The 19,330-nt window shown below is 48.7% G+C and overlaps 2 protein-coding genes across 3 annotated transcripts in view; one reads left to right on the top strand and one right to left on the bottom strand.

Annotated features, from left to right (window-relative positions):
* pxb (putative Hedgehog signaling attenuator pxb) overlaps window positions 1–19,330 on the bottom strand; it is a 454,145-nt gene that overhangs the window by 112,308 nt on the left and 322,507 nt on the right. The gene's annotated exons all lie outside the window — the stretch shown is intronic.
* The window catches only part of LOC109504349 (uncharacterized), a 121,167-nt gene that overhangs the window by 15,764 nt on the left and 86,073 nt on the right, over window positions 1–19,330 (top strand). The window contains exons 2-3 of one of the 2 annotated variants that reach the window (XR_002163001.2): window positions 4,915–4,994; window positions 5,153–5,199. The gene's annotated coding sequence lies outside the window, so the exon portion shown is untranslated. Of the gene's footprint in view, window positions 1–4,566; window positions 4,995–5,152; window positions 5,200–19,330 lie in introns of those variants that run through there. The other variant, XM_025302254.1, reaches the window with a different exon arrangement.

The following is a 19,330-nucleotide window of genomic DNA, read 5'->3' as shown; positions in this document are numbered from 1 at the left end:
GGCGCGAGTCGAAAATAAACACTCGAAGGGAATTTATTTTACGATGTAGCTTGCGGATAGAGAGAGAGAGAGAGAGAGAGAGAGAGAGAGAGAGAGAGTGTGAGTGAGTGAGTGAGGAGGAAGGAAAAGTTATACGATTTGAGAATAATATACCAGATTCGCGAGAGTGAATGTGCAAGAAACGTGAGCCGGCGCCGAGGCCGCGCGCGCGTTCATGGATCTGTCATTATAACGCCGGATATGCCGGGGACGCTCTATGTGTATCGGCGGAATATACACCGCGAATAGTTTACAACCCCGATAATGCACGGTCCAAATGTGATATTCATTTAATTTCCGCGAAGCCCTTACGAAGTGCAATTCGAGCTAAATGCGACAACGGTATAATTTATTGACAACAAACCGTGCAGCGGGCTATAATATTATAAACATAGACGTCGCTTGTGTGTGCAACAGAATTCATTGTTATGAGCATTTTTAATCGGAGCACAAAGGACTGCGCGAAACAAAGTTCTGCGCGCGATAACGGGACACGCGATACTCTTTGACAACGATCCTGCCCCTCTCCCGTTTCTCCCCTCCTGTTTCTCCGCCTCCTCCTCCTCTTCCTCAGTCGGAGCGTAATCCCACCTCTGCAACGCGTTTAACATACAAAAATAAATATATCCACATGTACGAGGATTCCTAGGACGCTGCGCTCTGCGCGGCAATGAATATCTCGCATGTGCCATTTCCATAATCATTAGCCCTCTACGTGTAACCTACTTTCCCCGCATAATTTCGCGATCTCGTACAGCCGCATTTTTTCTTTTCCGAGTATCTTTCCGAAACTGTCATCAATATTGTGCCGATTGTCTTCAAGGAAAAACGCTTACACACGGATTATAAACACACGGTATAAATTAATTAATAATATATATATTAATTAATATTAATAAAAGTGAACAAAAGTACACATAATGTGTGCACATGTGCGTATAAGAAAATATACGCACCGCTTCGTCACGAGTTGCTATTATCTCGAATCCAATCGATCGTTAATCTGCGCGGGTGAGAGCGGAGAAGGGTTAATACGGTCGAGGATGTCTCATAGGCTTCTCGAAGCTCGCACCTTCGCGTTATTCCAGAGACCATCGTGCACGTTTCCACCCTCGGTAACCGAACGAATGGCCGTGCCGCGACGAGGAGCAGCGCGCGTTCGAGGGACGGCAAAAACGAACGACGAGCGGGGGTTGCCGGCTGTGTTATACAATCGTAGCGACGCGGTGGATGGAATTAATTAAACGCTACCGCTCCTCATCCTCTTCCTCTCACCCCTGCCATTTCCCACCGCTGCCACTGCCGCCACCACTACCACCGCCGCCGTCGCCGCCGCCGCCGCCGCCGCCGCCGCCGCCGCCGCCGCCGCCGCCGCCGCCTCCGCCGCCGCCGCCGCCGCCGCCGCCGCCGTCGTCGTTGCTGTATTTACTCGGTGGGCTTTGAGGATCGAATTGCAGGCGCCCCGTGAGAGAGGGTCTCGTTGTTTGCTCCTCTCCTCCTCACGCCGTCCCCTACGACCGACCATACCCCATCTTCCACCCCTTTTCGTCCCCCTGTTCGCCTCATGCCGCCCCCGGCGCAACCCCTTCCCATTTCGCGGCTGGTATTGCGAAACTACCGGTGGATATCCGCAAATACCGCGAACGAGTATTTGGAGGACCTCGCGTTTTGCGGCAAAAGGGTGGGAAGAGGAGAGAGTGAGAGAGTGAGAGAGGGAGGGAAGGGGATAGGACGAGGCCGGTCGGACCACTCGTCCTGTTGGCCGGCGGCATTGAAAACTTCGTCAAACGAGGCCGAAGACTGGTTTCAGGACGAGAGGTTCTTGGAAAAAGGGGGGAAGGGAAACGAGGAGGGAGAGACGTATTTGCCGAGTAGTTTGGGACTAAATCTCCCCTTCAGAGTAGTAAGTTATACGTACAAAAGAGTGGACAATGGTACACAATGCCAAACGAACCCGACAGAATGAAGGTAAAGTATACGTAGGCGAAGTTGACAAGCCACGAAACGGTTACGTTACATACGTGACACGTTAAAGGATTATTTGCGCCTAGGTAAATGTAGGAGTAAGAGAGAGAAAAATAGAAATTATATAGACAAAAGGATGTTGGATATCAAGTAGCTCCAAATCGTCCGCCCGCATCGAATCTTTCTTGATGCTTGATCTCAGTAAGCAGCGTATTAATTGTACAACCTAATTGCAGATAGAATATCGCGGTAAGCAGATATGAAGCAATCTGTCGAAAGTTGATCGGATATTTTCTGCTGGCGTGATTACAAATTTTACGGGATAGAGTTTCGGGATTCGAGGAACGCAAGAGAGAAAGAATCGTAAGCGATTGCCACGACATCCGGCGTTTTGTAAATCGATCCAGAAGTCCTCTTGGTCGTCATTGTGACAGGCACTCAATGGTGTCGCGTGAACAAACGAACGAATCGATTGCGGCGACATGGCGTTAACTAATGATCACATATTACCGATGGCGAGATCGTCATATCATGTCAATCAAACACCATATCAAAATATTATATATGATATAATATCGCTAGCTATTCGGTAATATTTGTCTACCTCGCGCAAATCCGGAATGTTTTGAAAGCGTTGATTGTTGTGATTTCTCGGTCACCGAATGTCCTCGTCATTGATCAGCGGACGACGACTGTTTGCGATTGAGCAGGGCGGTGACATAGCTCTTTTCTCCGTTGTTTTGATAGTCTCGTACGTTGCGCGGTCGAATCATTGTATCCGGAGTCATCGCGAGGTACGCACCTACCGTGACACGGAGCGAGCATACCGGTAAGTTGTTTACGATTTCCGCCGTGCGACTGAAATATTTCGCTGGTTATTAAATTCGCGTTTGTTGTAAATGTGCAGATTCTATAAAAATTTCCAACGTTAATTAAAACGAAATAATGAGATTATGATGAGATATTTTATTGTAATATTAATCCATATCAACGATTTCATATTTACTTATCGCACATATTCTATCTGCAATTAAGCAAGTTATACGAGTGATACGTTGTGTGTGCTTATTGAAATTAATATCAAAGATCAAAAGGCAGAGAGAGAGAGAGAGAGAGAGAGAGAGACAGAGAGAGAGGGAGGGAGGAAGGGAGGGGGAATATTGAGATAATTTTTGAACAGCATTAAATAGTTGGAAACGCAGCAATAAGTAGCTATTTGTAGCATCGCAGGTAAAACTGTATAGCGTTACATCTCGAGAGATTTCCCATTGATTCTCCAAGCCTGATCGTATTTGCAAGTTTAATACAGAACCAAAAGTTCTACTCGGTCTATACAGACCGATAGATATGTTAAAGATTAAATATTAAGCGGTTATACCAGACGGATACTGGCTTGTTAAATATTAAATGGATCCCGTCGAATCGAGAACGGGATAGGTACGTAATAGATAGACGGACAAGGAAGAGAGAGAGAGAGAGAGAGAGAGAGAGAGAGAGAGGAGGAGGAAGCGAGAGAGCAGTCGACTGCAAATATCGGCGTGTCGGCGCGTCAGGTCGATACTCTCGACCCGTTGTTCTCGAAGACGCGGTCGGCTACGTGTGGGTAACTTAGGAGCTTTGTTGGCACACGTGAAGTATCCTGTGAGCGTGCTAAGAATGCTACTGGCCGGAAGTTATGCCTCGGTTTAATGGATCTGTTCTAGCAACGCGAGTAGCCTCGATGAGAATTTTTTTTCAGCTCACAAGAATCCTCGGACGTTCCAACTTTTAGCTAAATTTTACGAGGGCTCGTTCCCCCGACGCTTGAAACACACAAAAAATCAATATCGTTATATATCTCTGGGGTGAAACTTCTCTTCCGTCGCCGTCGCTTGCAGTTGCGGTTATACATCGTTCGAATAATGCCGAATGAAATTAGCATATTATTATTAAAATATATATTATTAAAATATAAAATATTAAAATAATATCGCGACGATATTTTGTTCATCGATAGGAGCACGATAATATGTCTCTTGGCTAAGACCGGCAACGATTATCTTGACAAGGAAAATTGCAGATCGAACGAACATTATTCTCTGATTTTGCAATCCTTTGACTTCCTTCCCACGACTTACCAATACACGTATGTTTTTCCGACATCGTTCAGCATCTTGGAAGTTACGATCCTACCGAAGTATCCAATCTCGCAACGGAATGTTTCCCGTCGATAGAGGCGCGTTCGTGTTGTTATGTTTTGTTCGCCGGGCGACAGGGTTTTCCTCGCTAACGAGGAAATGTCGATGGCGATAAAAATTCCGTCATGGATACGCGACCACAAGTGCGGCTGATGAAACGATGAGAACCCGGGCGTCGCGCCGGTGTCAACGGCGGCCGGGCCAGTCGACTGCAAATATTACCGCGTCGCGTCAGGTCGCCATTCCCGTCTGTCGGCGTTTCCCGAGGGATATCCCGGACATGTACGCCCGAAAAAGCTCCCACGATGTACATGAAACTGCGGCCATCGCGCCGCGGGCGCGGATCGACGGTTTCGACGCCGACAATTCGTTCTCTCCCACGCGAGAACGCCGCGGAAACACGTCGGGATTAGAGTTCGCGAGACGCCTTGTCGAGAAATAGGAGCTTGTTGTTGTGCCCACGAACTCTCCTGTTAGTGATCGAATTCCGATTCCGAAGTCATGGCCGCTTTATCGATGTCCATTGAAAGAGGTGACCGCGTTTGAGCAGTCGGTTACATACACTTTGAGTCGCAGATCTGTCATATCGACATATCGTGACATTTTCAGAGAATGCATTTCTGCGAAAGAAGGCAGAAGAGTCTAAAAAATTATGGGGACAGTCTAGAGGGGAAAAAAAATCTCGGGAGAGATCTTTTCACAGGTTAATCGGAAAATTTGCTTTTTGTTTCAGATTTCGCGGGGTTGTGGCTGTAGGAGGTGTGGTTGCTGTACCGGAGGATCCGGTTCGGGCCGAGCAGGGTCGGCTCGAAGGTACGTTCAAAAATTTCTTTAAAAACTTCTCTTGCGCTAAACCCGCTTCGCTCGAACGTAGCTGCGAAAAAATCGCACTCGCGTGTATCTTTTCCGTTGAGCCGTCAAGTTCTAATCAACGAAGTATCTAATCAACGATATTATTATTTTCGTTACAGATTTGCAGCGCAGCACACGTGGCCGATCCTGAGCTCCTGGTTCATCGGTGAGTCAGAGTTCGATAATCACGAAAAGTGACTTAAAATTGTAAGGTGGTGGGTTGATGGCGCACTTTCGCAGTGTCTACTTATTGTCTCAAAATTGGCGTATCTTGACTTGTGCTAATGGCCTCTTTGATGAGAGAACGCTAAAGTCAAGTATTTTATCGACGCGATAGAAAAGCGATAGAGCGGGCATGGCAAATAGGTGCGATAATTCGAAGGATCGTAAACGCGCGCCGGGCGGAAGAGGGATAATGGTCTCGGGCTGTTTAAAAACAAGATAATCCCTCCTTTTCCCGAATAGTGCATCGCCGGCGCCTAACGTGGCGCCGAGGGCTTTTTTGGGAGGCACTCGAGGCGTGCCTTGTTTGCCAACGACCGCCCCGTAAGATGATGCAGCGAATTTCCCGAGTGTTTGTTAAACATCCTCGTCGTCTGTGTACTATCCCGGAGCGAGTATACTTTCGTAGCCTTTTGCGAGTTGCCGAGACTATGTCGTTAATGTATTCTCGATATGGTCGAACCTTCTCGGGTCGGAAAGAATGCTCCCGTCGAGCTGCATTGTCGATCGAAGATTCTCGACTCGACGCTCCAAGATCCACGGCAAACAAGCTGATATTCTTGAATCCTAGAAGCTGCGCGTTAAATATTCACGGTAAATAACTATAGCGCCAAGTATTAAGCGATAAATATTGCTGCGAGGAAAGAAACGTTTTCGCGTCTTCAAGTCGAGAGAGCGAGATTATGGGCATAAAGTTCTCCGGGATCGAAACCGGGTTTGATCGAGACCGACATTTCCTTCGAAATACTAATATAATAAAGTATTAATATGACGTTGATCATAAATCTTCTAAAAAAGCGGCGGTATCATGAGCTATGCAAACAATGATATCGTTGCGCAACTTTCTTGCTCGGTTCGTATCTATATCTTGTTTAACTTGGATCGAAAATATCTAAGCGTATCTCTTTCCCGTTGGCTAAACGCACCGAAATATACGATAACCCAAGCAAATATGCGGTATCTCTGCTCTCTGCACGAGTTGTTCGACACTCTCACAAATATCTGTTTCGAAACTAATTAGACAGAAATAAATTATGACATTCGCGTGGAATACGCAATTCACTGACGAAACTCCCAACTATGAACGCGCCGCGACAATTTTAAGCGCAGGCGTGAATCATACACACGGAGGGGGAGAATTTTCGAGTAAAAATTACTTGTAGAATTTGGTAGAGGCGGGGAATATACGTCGACATTCCGTCTGAATTTATTATCCTTTCGTTTCGTATGCGCTATTTATACTTTAGGAAGTGAAATCTACTATCGGAAAATATACCGTGTCTCCCTCAGAGCAAAAGATAAACATCACCGAGTCTATTTTCGCGTGCTACCAGAAAATATGGCAAAATTGAGGAAAAAATTTCTGCGGAAAGAGGAGGAGGAGGAGGAGGAGGAGCTATAACGTTTTCCCCGTACAATAAGCAGACTTGCGTCTTACACGGTACATACACGGCGAAATAACGTAATCGCAATCGAGTTGAAGGTAAACATCGCGGCAATTTCCACGACGACTCGCGTCCCCGTGGAACAGCGTCTGCACTCGAAAACTGGCCGCCGCCGACGGAGGAGGTGTCGACGCGCTTCCCGGCGCGTTTCGACGCGATGTGCCAAACGAACCGCATGTAAATCTCTTTCGATTTATTCGACCGAGAGAGCTCCCTCTCCACTTCGGCGCTCGCTTTTTTCCCTTTCTCCTTTGGTCACGGATTTTTTTCGTTGTCGGCCGCCGTTCGACCTGACTCACTCGACGCCGCTCGATGTTTCGCGCCGATCGGATCCACCCGCCCACGAAGCGAACGGAGTTCGCTATAATGCGGGTTATCGAAGCGTTATCGGTTGACGAACTGCGGGAATAAGAGGGAATAAGTGTTTGTCGCAACACCTGCCGATTTTTCCGTCGCCAGCCGCGCCAAGGAATCTCGCGCTAACGAAGACGGCTCCCGCTCTTGAACGACACGTGATTCGACGACTTCCAAGTGCTCGTGCGTGAGAATGCGTGGTGGTGTCACATGTTTCGCACGGAAAGTGTGTATTTACGTGTTGATGAAAAGTGGCGTTTCTCCGAACGTACTTTGTCAATACTTTACATGACAGACATTTGTTTTGGTTGTGGAAAGTTTTCGAATTTTATACAGTTTTACCCGTTGCGTCTCGAATTTATTTATTTCCCATTCCTCGCGTATCTAAATGTCCACGAAGATGTCCACGCAGATAACCGTACGCTTAGATTAACGCGCGATCATTCGTACAATCGAGAGCCGAGATAAAAGTCCCCTCGGTTACTAAGTTTAAATTTACTCCACTAGCCCGTCTAACTTTAAACTCGTCAGGGTCGGCTCGCTCCGTATCGATTTATTTACGCGTTAAAACGTGATAAAGCCGCCGCGGCGGCGAGTGGGTGCGTCACCACGATTCCTTATCGACGCACTCGGCGATCCCATCGACGACGTCGGACACGAATTAAACGGCACCTTTTGACCCTTTGAACGAGCCTCTCCTCCTCCCCGTCCTCCCTTCTCCCCTACACCGTCGCTGCACCCCGTCGCAGGTGTCTATGTACGGGAGCCTCGGTTCACTGATTTATGGCGCAAAAAGAAATCGCCGCGGCGTAGGTGGACGATGATTTATCATCCGGGAATAAATTGCGGATACCTACGGCTGCCAGAGGTCGTCACTCCGCGAGGACGGCACGACGGGAGACAGAGAGAGAGAGAGAGAGAGAGAGTGAGAGTGAGAGTGAGAGAGAGAGAGAGAGAGAGAGAGAGTGAGAGAGAGAGAGAGAGAGAGAGAGAGAGAGAGAGAGAGAGAGAAGGGGACGCGTGTATGCACGAGGCTGAGAGAGGCGGGAAAGGGCTGGAAAAATCAGGTGGAATTCATAGTTACGATCGCGATGGCGGTGCATACGCGGCGGTTTATAAATTTCTGAGACTCCCGATGAAACAGCGCGGAGCCTTGAAGCACGACGCGCGGCGCGGCGCGGCGCGGCGCGGATTTATCGCCGGATCCGTCGCGCACAGCCGCTTTCGCCGAATCCCCTTTTTTCACTTTCTCTCCTCTCTTTTTTTTCGACACTTGTTCTCTATTCCTTCCCTCCTTTTGTACGCGCCTCTAGCTACGTACCGCGGCGGAAACTTAATAAATCGCGAGCTTTTTGTTACACACCCGCCGTTGTGCCGCCGCCGCCGCCGCCGCCGCCGTGCGCGACGGTTTGGTAGTTTTATTCGCGCCCTTCGGAGGTAAATACTGCCGAGGTTTGTTCTACGTTGCGAGAATCTGCGATTCGACCGAATGTTTGCGCGCGTACCTTCGTTAGGGATTGAAATGCCTGTTCTTGTTTTATGATCAAGGACGGGGTGGAATTGCGTTACCCCGCTTGTTAGGAGAGACGCGTAGTCTAGCGGAGAGTCAGCTCGAATAATCGATATTTTTCGTCGAGGTAACGCAAATGAAAGAGAACGCGCGCTGCGCGGTGTAATATATCAAACGATCGTATAATAGGATTGTTATAAGAAGAAACCCGTCGCGCTGTACACTGTGTTTCGTGATATTATTACGCACGGACCGGGAACTCTCGCGCATCGCATAACTGCGCGTATACGCGATGTCAGACCGAGGAAGAATGCCGCTTTGTTCGAATTGTTCGCTCGGATGCAACGTGTGCCGTTCGTTTCGTCAAACGTCGCGCCGCGCGCGCGCGCCGGGGCCGGAGGGAAGGTAGCCGCTGCGTTGCGTATTTTCCAAAATTTAAAAGCAGCCTCTCCCCGGTTTACCGTTAAATATCACTTAGTGTCACGAGGCGATTCGCGTTATCGCGACGCGAACGCACGGGAGCGAGCGATAACGCTTCCCAGGCGCGTCGGAAACGTTCCGGCTGCGCGCTCTCGGTCGAACGGTTATTTCCAGCCGGATATATTTCGATACCCCCTCGTCTGCGGTCGCGAATTTAAAAGCCGTATTCGCTCGGTCCGGCGCGCGCGCGCGCGCGCCGGACGGGCGAAAAACGGCGGCGGATTCGCCCGCAGAATGCACCGTTCGCGACAGTAACTCATCCCGGCGCGCAATATGAAGTGGCCCTCATGACGAATGTCGGGACGTCGCGCCGGTACGCGAGTGAAGAGGAAAAATGAGGGTGTCTTCCAGCGATTCTCCGCCAGCGGCGCGCGGCCGCGGCGTTTCCGAGAGTCGCGTTTCCGTGAAAAAGATACTCGATGTTTCTTCCGCGCGGTTGACCGGCGGAAGCGTCGGAAACTGTGCGGGCTCGCGTTACGCTTTGATAAACCTCGGCAGACGTAACGGCAAGTGCCGTGACTATTAATTTACGTTAATCGCGTGGAATTTAATACGGCGGTTGTGCCACAAAGTCCGTATCGTTCGAAATATTAACGCGGTTAGTAGATCGTAAATTTATCTCGCGAGGCGAGGCGTTACCAAATTGCGGTAACAATCCAAACATAAACCTGGGCCTGGGCATTTAGCCGTATCGCTACAGCGATAAATCGTTCGACTCGGTGATGCGGAATCTCGTGGAGCTAGGCTGACCCTATTTTTTCCTCCGCCTTTCGAAGTTTGTCGAGGAAAGTCGAAAGAAATGATAACACAGACGAAAAGTGACAATTCCTTTCAAATTTGCACCGACTTTTTCTCTTATCATCAATTTTGCCTCTTACTATCTCTCGGCAAATTGATGTTAGTTTGCAACTGGTGTAAAAATTCGCCAGAACGGATGAAGGGGAATAGCAGTAAGCAGAAAGGCTGCGTCTACAATCAGTCGGAAGACGTTGACGCACAACCTTGATTGTTATCTGTCGGCTGTCAGTTGTGAGGTTGGTGATTGGTACGTACGACATGCATACGACACACGACGTATCGTAGAACAGACCTTAGACCTAAATTCGGAGAAAAAGCATGGAGAGGTTCTGAGGAATCAAAATCAGGAAAGGTGTCGTCACCTTATGTGACGCATCACTGTGGAATGTCCGGCGGCATTAAGACACTCTACATCCCCAAAGCATATTCCAAGTATATCCTCGTAAAAAACCACAAGCCTTATTGACTCGTTCTGCATAATATATGCGCGACCTAACGATACCTGAACGATTACACCGATGATCGTGTGCGACGATCGTCTTGCCCGCGCAGCGAACGAACAGCGAGGAGGCGAGGCGAATGAATCTCGATGACCACCGAATTCTCCGTTTTCCTCTATCTCGCTCGCTTTATCTTGCTATATTCTCTCTCCGTGTCCACTCGTCGCACGGTCAACTTCACTCTGCCGCCAATTAGCCACCCGCGGCTTCGGACGACCATGAGCGCATAAATCCGTCAAGTAGACCTTGACCGCTGACGGGACATTCAGCGATGAGTGCCGCCGTAGGAGGTTTCCGCGCGAAAACAAGGTCGCCGTGTCTTCTACTTTTTCAAAGGCCTCTGCTACATTGATCTTTCTAAAAAGGAATTCTCGAACCCTCGGGTCTTCCGTCACTGGAACTCACCGTATTTGATTGTTCGACCGTGGAAGTATTCGCGACATACGTTACAGTTTCCTTTCCATTCAGTCGAGAAGGATGCATTCGTCGGAGAACTATAGAATAAACGGGGAAAAATTCGAGGGGTTCGTCGTGCTTCACGGTCTCCCTTTCGTTGAGTGACCTCTTCCGTGTAACGACACGGGAAAGAAACCTCAGTTCACTCCACGAAATGGAGCCCCGGACGAAAACTCGGTGATATGAGAGAGAGAGAGAGAGAGAGAGAGAGAGACGACATTCCTGTTATCGCGAGAGAAAATGTTCGACTGAGCGTTTGCCTGCGTTGAAACATGTTCGAGACAACAGAGAACAACTGATCGCCTAGAAATCCCCTACAGGAATTTTTCTGTCCCTATCGAATTTTCGTCTGGTCTCCAGATAAGTTAAATATATGGTTACACGAACCGAGTTCCCCCGTATATTTCGTATATGCTGTAAACAGAGGAAAATAGACAGGAGCTTATAATGCAGCAAAATGCGGGCGAGATGAGACAAAGTCCCGTAATATGTGTTTATTGCGACGATCTAAATCGTCTTATCTCTCTTGTTCGACATTAGCCGCGTGCGCGAGTATACAATAAAATATTTTACGCACGAGAGAGACAGAGAGAGAGAGAGAGAGAGAGAGAGAGAGAGAGAGAGAGAGAGAGAGAGAGAGAGAGAGAGAGAGAGAGAGGGAGAAAGAGAGGGGAGAGGGAGAGATCGTAGTTATCGCGGCTCTTCGATATTTGCTCGAGTTATGGATTCCTCCAAACTTATATTCTCCCCTCTCCTCGTTCTCATCTAAAATTGATTCCCGGTAGCTGCAGTTTGTGTCTATATTATCCTCAGCGCTTCATTCGTTCCTCTCCTGGCCCGCACATTTTATCGTATCCGTACGCTAAAGAAGAACGCGTCTTAATTTTCCCCTGACTGGTTCCAGAATTCGGCGTGCCGCCGGTCTATCCATTTCCTAAGCCCCCGAAGAAGGGGTAAAGCCGCCGTGTTGTTCCTACCCCCGGGGGTAAAATGGCCGGTGCTCTTAACGTAAAACGCCTCGGTAATTCGAGATTTCCGGCAGCGCCTCGCGCGGAGGAGGGAAACAGCGGAAGTTTTCCTCGTCGGCGAAGAGGCCGCGAAGTTTCCACCGCGAAAAGAGGAGAGAGAGTGAGAAAGGGCGGGGGAGGGGGGAGGGGAGGAAGGAGCTCTGGGAGAAGTTTCGGGGATGCCAGGGGATTATACCCCGGCAAGAGTAACCGGCGGTACATCCTTAATTGAACCATCGTTCTTGCACGCCTAACGCATTCGTGAGCCGTCGCTGCTCGAGCCGCGTGCTCGCGTCTGGCTTATTTGGAAACTTAACAAAGTAGTAAATCCTGCCGCGGGACTTATCCATTCGACGATCTACGCACTTTGCCGTGCCGATGCGAAGTCACGTTTCGTTTGTTCGCGTGGTGGAAAGAGAGAGGGAGAGAGAGAGAGAGAGGAGAGAGAGAGAGAGAGAGAGAGAGAGAGAGAGAGAGAGAGAGAGAGAGAGAGAGAGAGAGAAAACGAGCTGTTTTACCGCGTTCTTTGCCGGGGTGGACTTATCGAAGTAACTCTGAATCGACGGTCGGAAGATGCCTCGGGATTGTTCTTGTTTAATCTTGTAACCGAGTAATCGCACCGGCGCGGAATAAATCATTATGTGCGATACGTGTCAATGAAACATATGTGAAAAAAGCGAACGCCGCGCGTACTGAAATAAGTTGCTTGATTCGTCCGAGATTGTTATTGTTTATCGAGTAAATTTGTTCATATGCAGCATTATACTTTCTTTCGCGTAAAACGTCAAGTTGCTGCGAAATTTGTTCTTTCATTCATTTGTCGGATAAAATTAAACTCGAAAAATCTCATCCATTTTCGAAGCATTAATTATTTTTATGAAAACGTACGACGTCCATTTCAGGATTGTTTCAGACAGATACACGTCGAGCTCTTTCCTCTCTTTCTGTCGTTCTCACAAGTCAATAATTTTCTACTAAATCAGAATTGAATAGAGAAGCGACGGACGTTTTGTATCAGCCTGTGATAGCAATTAGTTATCCTCTTCAAAATGTGTCGTCTATTTTCATCATCGGAGTAACACAAACGAGTTAACAAGTATTGTTTCTCTCGGAGCTTTCGCTTTCCCTCGGGCACCATTGTCAAGCGTCGATCGTGGCGCGCGAAGAAATCCCCGAAGATCGATCCGGTGCGAAGCTTCACGCCTGGTCGTGAGTGTAATCGGCGCTCTTAACACTTTAATCCCTCGGCATGGTTCCGATCTTCGGAGCTCAGGTCTCTCAGCGGGAAGACCTCACGAGCACTCCACTCTCGGCCCTCGTGCCCTCCCCCTCTCTCTCCTCCCTCCACCCTACCTCTTGTCGCTCTTTGTACCTGAATTTGGTCGGAATAGTGTCTTTGGTGATGACCAATGCCGTCGAGCGTCAGTTGTTCCCTCGATAAGCCGCCGACGGGAGAAGAGATATACCAGGTGTTACAAAACGAACGTTGCACGGCGCGTTAGCCCGCTGCGGAAAAACTCTGTTCTCCTCGTAACTTCGACTCGACCTCGTGCACCGCGAGATACGAGCGTCCCGACTAGAAATTTTCATCAGGTTCACCTAACATAAGGATAAGGACCTAATAGGGTGAATGAAAGGTAATCCTAAGTAAGTCAGTCCTTATAATGTCCTAACGACAAATGAGTAAGAAAGACCTTTATAAGGTTATAATGATTGCATCCACATTAGGAGCTTAATGTACCAACCTAGTGTATGACATAATATGATATAATATTGATCAGGTCCTTGTCGGGACCTTTTTCTTATTCATTGTATCTGATATGATTTGCATTATCAAGTTTTAACAAAACAAATTTTGGGTGTCATTTCCAAATATAAAGATGTTTGCATTGAAAAAACACTTGAGATCACTTGAATATATTTGTAAAATGCCGTAGAAACTATTCTTTTTTCAGCAGTCAACAAATAGTTGTAAAATTAACGTGACACGCAACTGTTCTCTTTAACACTACTTTATGTCTTGTCACCTTATGATACTTAATGATTTTATAATATTCATTTTATGTTTCTTTTCCGAAACATTTTACAAGTATGCTCAAACGATCTAAAATATTATTTCATGCAAATATCTTTTTATTTGGAAATGACATTGGAAGAAATTTTCCAATATAGCCGTGGCGAGTAATCAGGAGTCCTAATTCGAAAAAGAAAAAACGTAATAAGGATTCCATAAGGTAACTCAATAAGGACCTGACTATGAATCCTTACTAAGGTCCTGATATCCATGCTGCGTTACATGACTTACTAGGATGAGCGATAGTATTACCTTATTGCGATCTGATGTCCAAATGAGGTTAACCTGATCAGGACCATGGGATAAATTTCTAGTCGGGGTAGACTCGGCAAGATCGTCGTCGAATCTCAAATGTCTCGGACGTGTTCTCCGTGGACTCCCCTCAGGAACCGGAGTTTCTTTACGCGGCCACCTCTTCATGTTTCGACTCTATCGTTCTCGAAAGTTTCCTCATTTTTTCTTCCACTTACTCGCATACTCTCTCCTAGCTAACGCGTGAATCCCTTTTACCAGCGTTCATCAGCGCGATTTCTTCATCACTTTCTCCCCTCTCACTTCGACACCGATCATCTCCTGCGACCTCCGCGCCATGTTTTCCCGCACTTCGTCCTGCTGCTCCAGACTCGGGCAGTAATCGCCGGTTTATAATCTGGCCCGCTTTGGGAGACGTCAGTTGGCACGCGAGCCCCTGAGGCACCCCCGTGTTGCGCGTCGACACGGGTCGATCCTCGTTCACCCGGATTGCTTGGGAATCGGAGGGATGATATCTGAATTATCTTTCCCGGTGTTTTGGACCGAGGTGGTCCGTAAAACGCCGGTTCGTGAGCGACGAGATGCGTTCGGCGGGGCGGAGGGGAAGCAGGGGAGAGAAGGAGATTGAGATGGAGAGGAGGGAGAGTAAAGAGCAGTTGGATGAGATGCGGGAATAATTGGTGGTCAGGTATGCCGTTCGGGTCGGACCGCTGCCATGTATATTCTCTTCGACTTAACTTCATGGAAATGAAGGCGTCTCGATCGATCGAGAGAGAGAGAGGGAGGGAGAGAGAGAGAGAGAGAGAGAGAGAGAGAGAGAGAGAGTGAGAGAGAGAGAGAGAGAGAGAAGGAAGAGTCATTTCTGTGTGCAAGGAGCGCTACGAAAATTTTTCTCGCACGAGCGAATCCTTTGTAGCGTAATTTTTCGGACGTGAACACGCGAGTAGTCGTCGCGACGATAAAATTTAAAAATCACACGATCAATCGCGCACGGCGTGACGCGCCGAAAGTAATTCCGCCGAAACCGCTGCATTTCCATTTAGATCACATCCCGAAAAGCCATTTGTATTCCAATTTCCTTACGCCCAGGCGAGCGCCGTCTTCCTCCCGTTTGTCCGTCGCGAGCGCATCGTTTTCGGGTATTGTGCGTTATTAGAGCGTTAAAAAATCCGAGTGTCAAGGAACTGGAGACTTGTAAATTTCGGCGCATACTCCGCAGATCTCGAAGAGAATGCGTCGAATCGTACTCCGCGCTTCGCTCCTGCTATCTTTCGAGCTGTCATATTTGTATAAACAGAAATTCATCGCTAGTGCCCACGGTGGGTCGCGTGCAAACACACCTAAAGTGGGGTCAGTCCACAAACACGTCCCAAAAACTCTCGACGCTCCGGGCCGAGGCTAAAGCCGCTCTGCGGAAAATCCTCCGCAAACTGTCACTGCGACGGCTCGCCCTCGTCGACGACCCTTTTGAGGGGACGGGAGAAAAAAATCGAAGGGGCACCTGGCTGCTCAGGAATTGAGAGAGAGCGTCGCGATCGATACCGTCGATGGGCGCGACGCGAGAATGAGTGGCACGGCGAACGTCTCTACGGAGTTACGCCGTTGGCGAAAAGTGCATGCGCCGACCACTCGAAGGATCCGATTAACGCACAGCCTTCTCAGCGCGATTTTTATGCAGGATTTTATGCAGGAACTCGATATGTGAGAGGGACATTTTACGAGTGCATCGCTGTGTGTGTGTGTGTGTGTGTGTGTGTGACGTAGTTATCAATTCGGAGTTATTAATTCGCGTAGCGCTTCCAGTGTGCTCCGGAGATAAGTTCTCGCATTATTGGACTCTCGAATTTTTCAACGACGAGGCACTGCCGGACAAATTAAGCCCTCGCTAAGTCTAAGACCTTAAAATCCCCCGAGCTTCGCTTTCGGGACCTGAGTTTCTCGATGCCCGATTCTGGGATCTCCAGATAACTAAATCCTCGGACTCTCCTCGCGCGCTCGTCGGATTTCCATTTCTTCCCGGATTCAGCCGGGATATGCGTGCGTCAACGAATTATTAAGGCGTCACGGTGATTCATTATGTCAAAATTAAACGGATCAGCAGCACGGTTCGGAGTTAAGAGAGCGCGTGCGTGAATAGATTGACCGGTCTTCGTTACCTGCCGCTTGCTCATTATGCTCTTGCTTTTCCGTCACCTCTCTCTCGTCAGGCTTCTTCGCTCGCCTCCGGTTTCCGCCGGAGTCGCGAATAATTTCGCGATCCTTCACAGACGGATCTCTCTTTCTCTGCTTGCAGGCTTAGCGCGATGAGATTTTCACTAATCACAGCTGACAAAATAACGTGAAGCGGCGCGCGAACGCTCGAGCCGGTTGTTTTTATCGCGATACAATGTAATTGCTCGGTAATATTTCAACAGTGAGCTAAAAGTTCGAGAGAAGAGAGAGAGAGAGAGCGAGAGAGGGGGGGGGGAAGAGAGGGACAGAGTCTACTTGTTAATGGCGTAAAATATTAGTTAGGGGGGAGGTTGGTGAAGTTGCTCCATTAATCGCAATTCCAGATGATAATTAATATAATTCGGCTACTGTTTACGCATCTGCTAAATATGTCGAGCAATGCGAAAGGGTGTAACATCGAGCAACGCGCAAAATAATCAACAACAATATGTCTCAGGACCGATTCTCGCCGATTTATTTGTCGTAAACAATTATCGTATTAATTATTTCAGCATATCTAATCAGCACATTTGCAATCTAATCTCGATAGCCTCAATCAAACGTAACGTACGAACGAGCGATATTTTATCGTTTAATCCGCGTTTCGGATAATATATTACCAATTAATAACGCGATTACGTTCGAGCGCTCTAAGTCGGGGCGATATTTCATCGTTTGATCCCTTAACCCTTTTCCGCCTCCTGCTCCTCCTCCTCCTCGTCGTCATCGTCTACTCCATCGTCGTCCTTCTCTACTCCAGCATTGCGTGAGATAATCGGAGCTCTATTACTACTCTAACCGGTCGTGCGGTCGGACGAGCAAGGTGTAGCGCCGCATAATCATCGCGGCAGCGAGCCAACAGGTATAACCGTCCGCTGTTGTCCGTCATTCCCGAGATAGCTTCCACCTTGAGAGAGCTCGCGAGGTACTCTGGAGTGGCCTCGCGGGCAGCTCGCTCGCCATGGAGGGCCCTCGTGCGAGAGAGAAAGAAAGCGAGAGCGAGAACGAGAGAAGGAAGAGGCGCTAGTCTCGAGAAAGGAGCACACACCTGACTAAAGAGAAACGACGGGCGAACGGACGGGAGTATACCTGCTGGAACAAAGGTTTGGCTAACAGCCGCCGTTGGGAGCTGAAACGCACACAAATACGTAAGACGCGAGCACGCACACACACACAGAGAGAGAGAGAGAGAGAGAGAGAGAGAGAGAGAGAGAGAGAGAGAGAGATATCCGGGGATATAATCACTAACTCTTTCCTCGGCGTCTCTATTAGCGTCGCCGAATGACGTCGGGCTCGGTTTCTGGGAGCGATATCGTTTACGAGAAACGGAATCTCTCGCCGAGTCGTCCCGTCGTTTTGGATACGCCTCGCCGCCGTGGAAGGGTTTTATATCCGACGAGGAACGAGATCGATCCCGGGGAGAGAGATCGTCGTCTCGGAATTGAAGTCGCACCCGTCGCGTCGGTCGAACCTGAATCCGAGACGTTCGAATCGGAGTCCCTCGAAACGTTAGGAGGACTGTCCGCCTCTGTGAATTCCGGGAAGATCGAGGGAAGGTCGCCGTACGGAACATATGGACATTTCAATATTAACTCGGCTTCGCGCGTGAGAACGTCTTCACGGTGAAATAAAAACAGAGATATCCGAAAATACCGATCCCCCGTGACCCGCGAAGGGATTTTGGGAACAGGCGATTGTGAGACGTCGGAGGTGCAATTCTCGTACCTTCGAAAGTGTCACGCGAAGTCTTCGACAGGGCGACGTGCGCGGAAGTGCAGATTTTGCGTTACAATATCAGATGAAATTGTCTTTATCGCGAGCTCCGTGAGAATAGGTAACATTCCTCGACAACGACGAAACAAAAATAATTTCCTAAGCGTTTCTCTCTCTCTCTCTCTCTCTCTCTCTCTCTGCTCCATTCTGCGTTGAAAATGAGCCAAGCACACCCTGCTACGTGAACAGCCTACGATTTTTCCTAAATGTGCGCAATGTTTTTTCTCTCTAATTGCGATTTAACGAAGCACTTGTGACATCCTCGAATATGTCCGCTCCGGCGAGGGCACAAACTGTCACGTCACATTGTTCGAATCTAACGGGAACGAGGACGAGAGAGAGAGAGAGAGAGAGAGAGAGAGGGAGAGAGAGAGAGAGAGAGAGAGAGAGAGAGAGAGAGAGTTCACGCCCGTTTGACAAGAGTGAGCTTCCCGCAATTCACTTTTTCTTGCAATTTAACGAAACGATGTGTCTCGCGGACGCGAATGTGGTTTTCTGTGCCGCGGCTTCGCATTGACGCGAAAATATCCGGGTTTATTCTCGCACACCTCGGAGCGTTTGCCGTGTTTAGAAACGCGCCGGGCGGAGGTAGGCTGCGTACGCTCGCGATAGCGTAATCGAGTTATCGCGACGGCGCCGTCAACAGAAATTCTCTCGCGTACGAGGATAACGTCCAGGGCGGTCGAGAGCCCGTCCAGGCCGGTCAGCCTGGGGTCGGCAAGACTCGATTTTCTACTACTGGTAGGGTCGACGAGCTTTTAACCGCCACGTACGGCCCCTTTCTTCTCGGGGACACGACTCGTCCACTACGTGCATATTGCGCACGCCGCCCTTTTGTAAGCGCTATATTATCTTTATGCGCCCCGACGACCTTACCTTCGCTTATTCAGGGTTTTATTAATGCGCTTGAATTTACTCCGCGACCGGAATAAAGCCGATGCGGGATACCCTCCTCTTTCTGCCTTTCTTTGTTTTCAAAGGCGGGATGATACTAACGTGCCGCGCGAAATGAGAGAAGTAACAGCGACTTGATACAACGGCGGAGGGGGGGGGGGTTAACAGTTTGTCACCGTGGATTGTGCAATAATATCGGAAGGGAATTGGCTTCGAGATACTCTCGTTTTCAACATTGGATATTAATGTCGACGTTAAAAATCATCGCGAGAGAGCGTCTTTCGGGAAATGGCGACGTCTGCCACATATTCGAGGGAAAAG

This window comes from Harpegnathos saltator, unplaced genomic scaffold (assembly GCF_003227715.2).
Source record: "Harpegnathos saltator strain DR-91 unplaced genomic scaffold, Hsal_v8.6 scaffold480, whole genome shotgun sequence".
Taxonomy (NCBI): Eukaryota; Metazoa; Arthropoda; class Insecta; order Hymenoptera; family Formicidae; genus Harpegnathos; species Harpegnathos saltator.
This window is presented reverse-complemented; position numbering and strand designations above follow the sequence as displayed.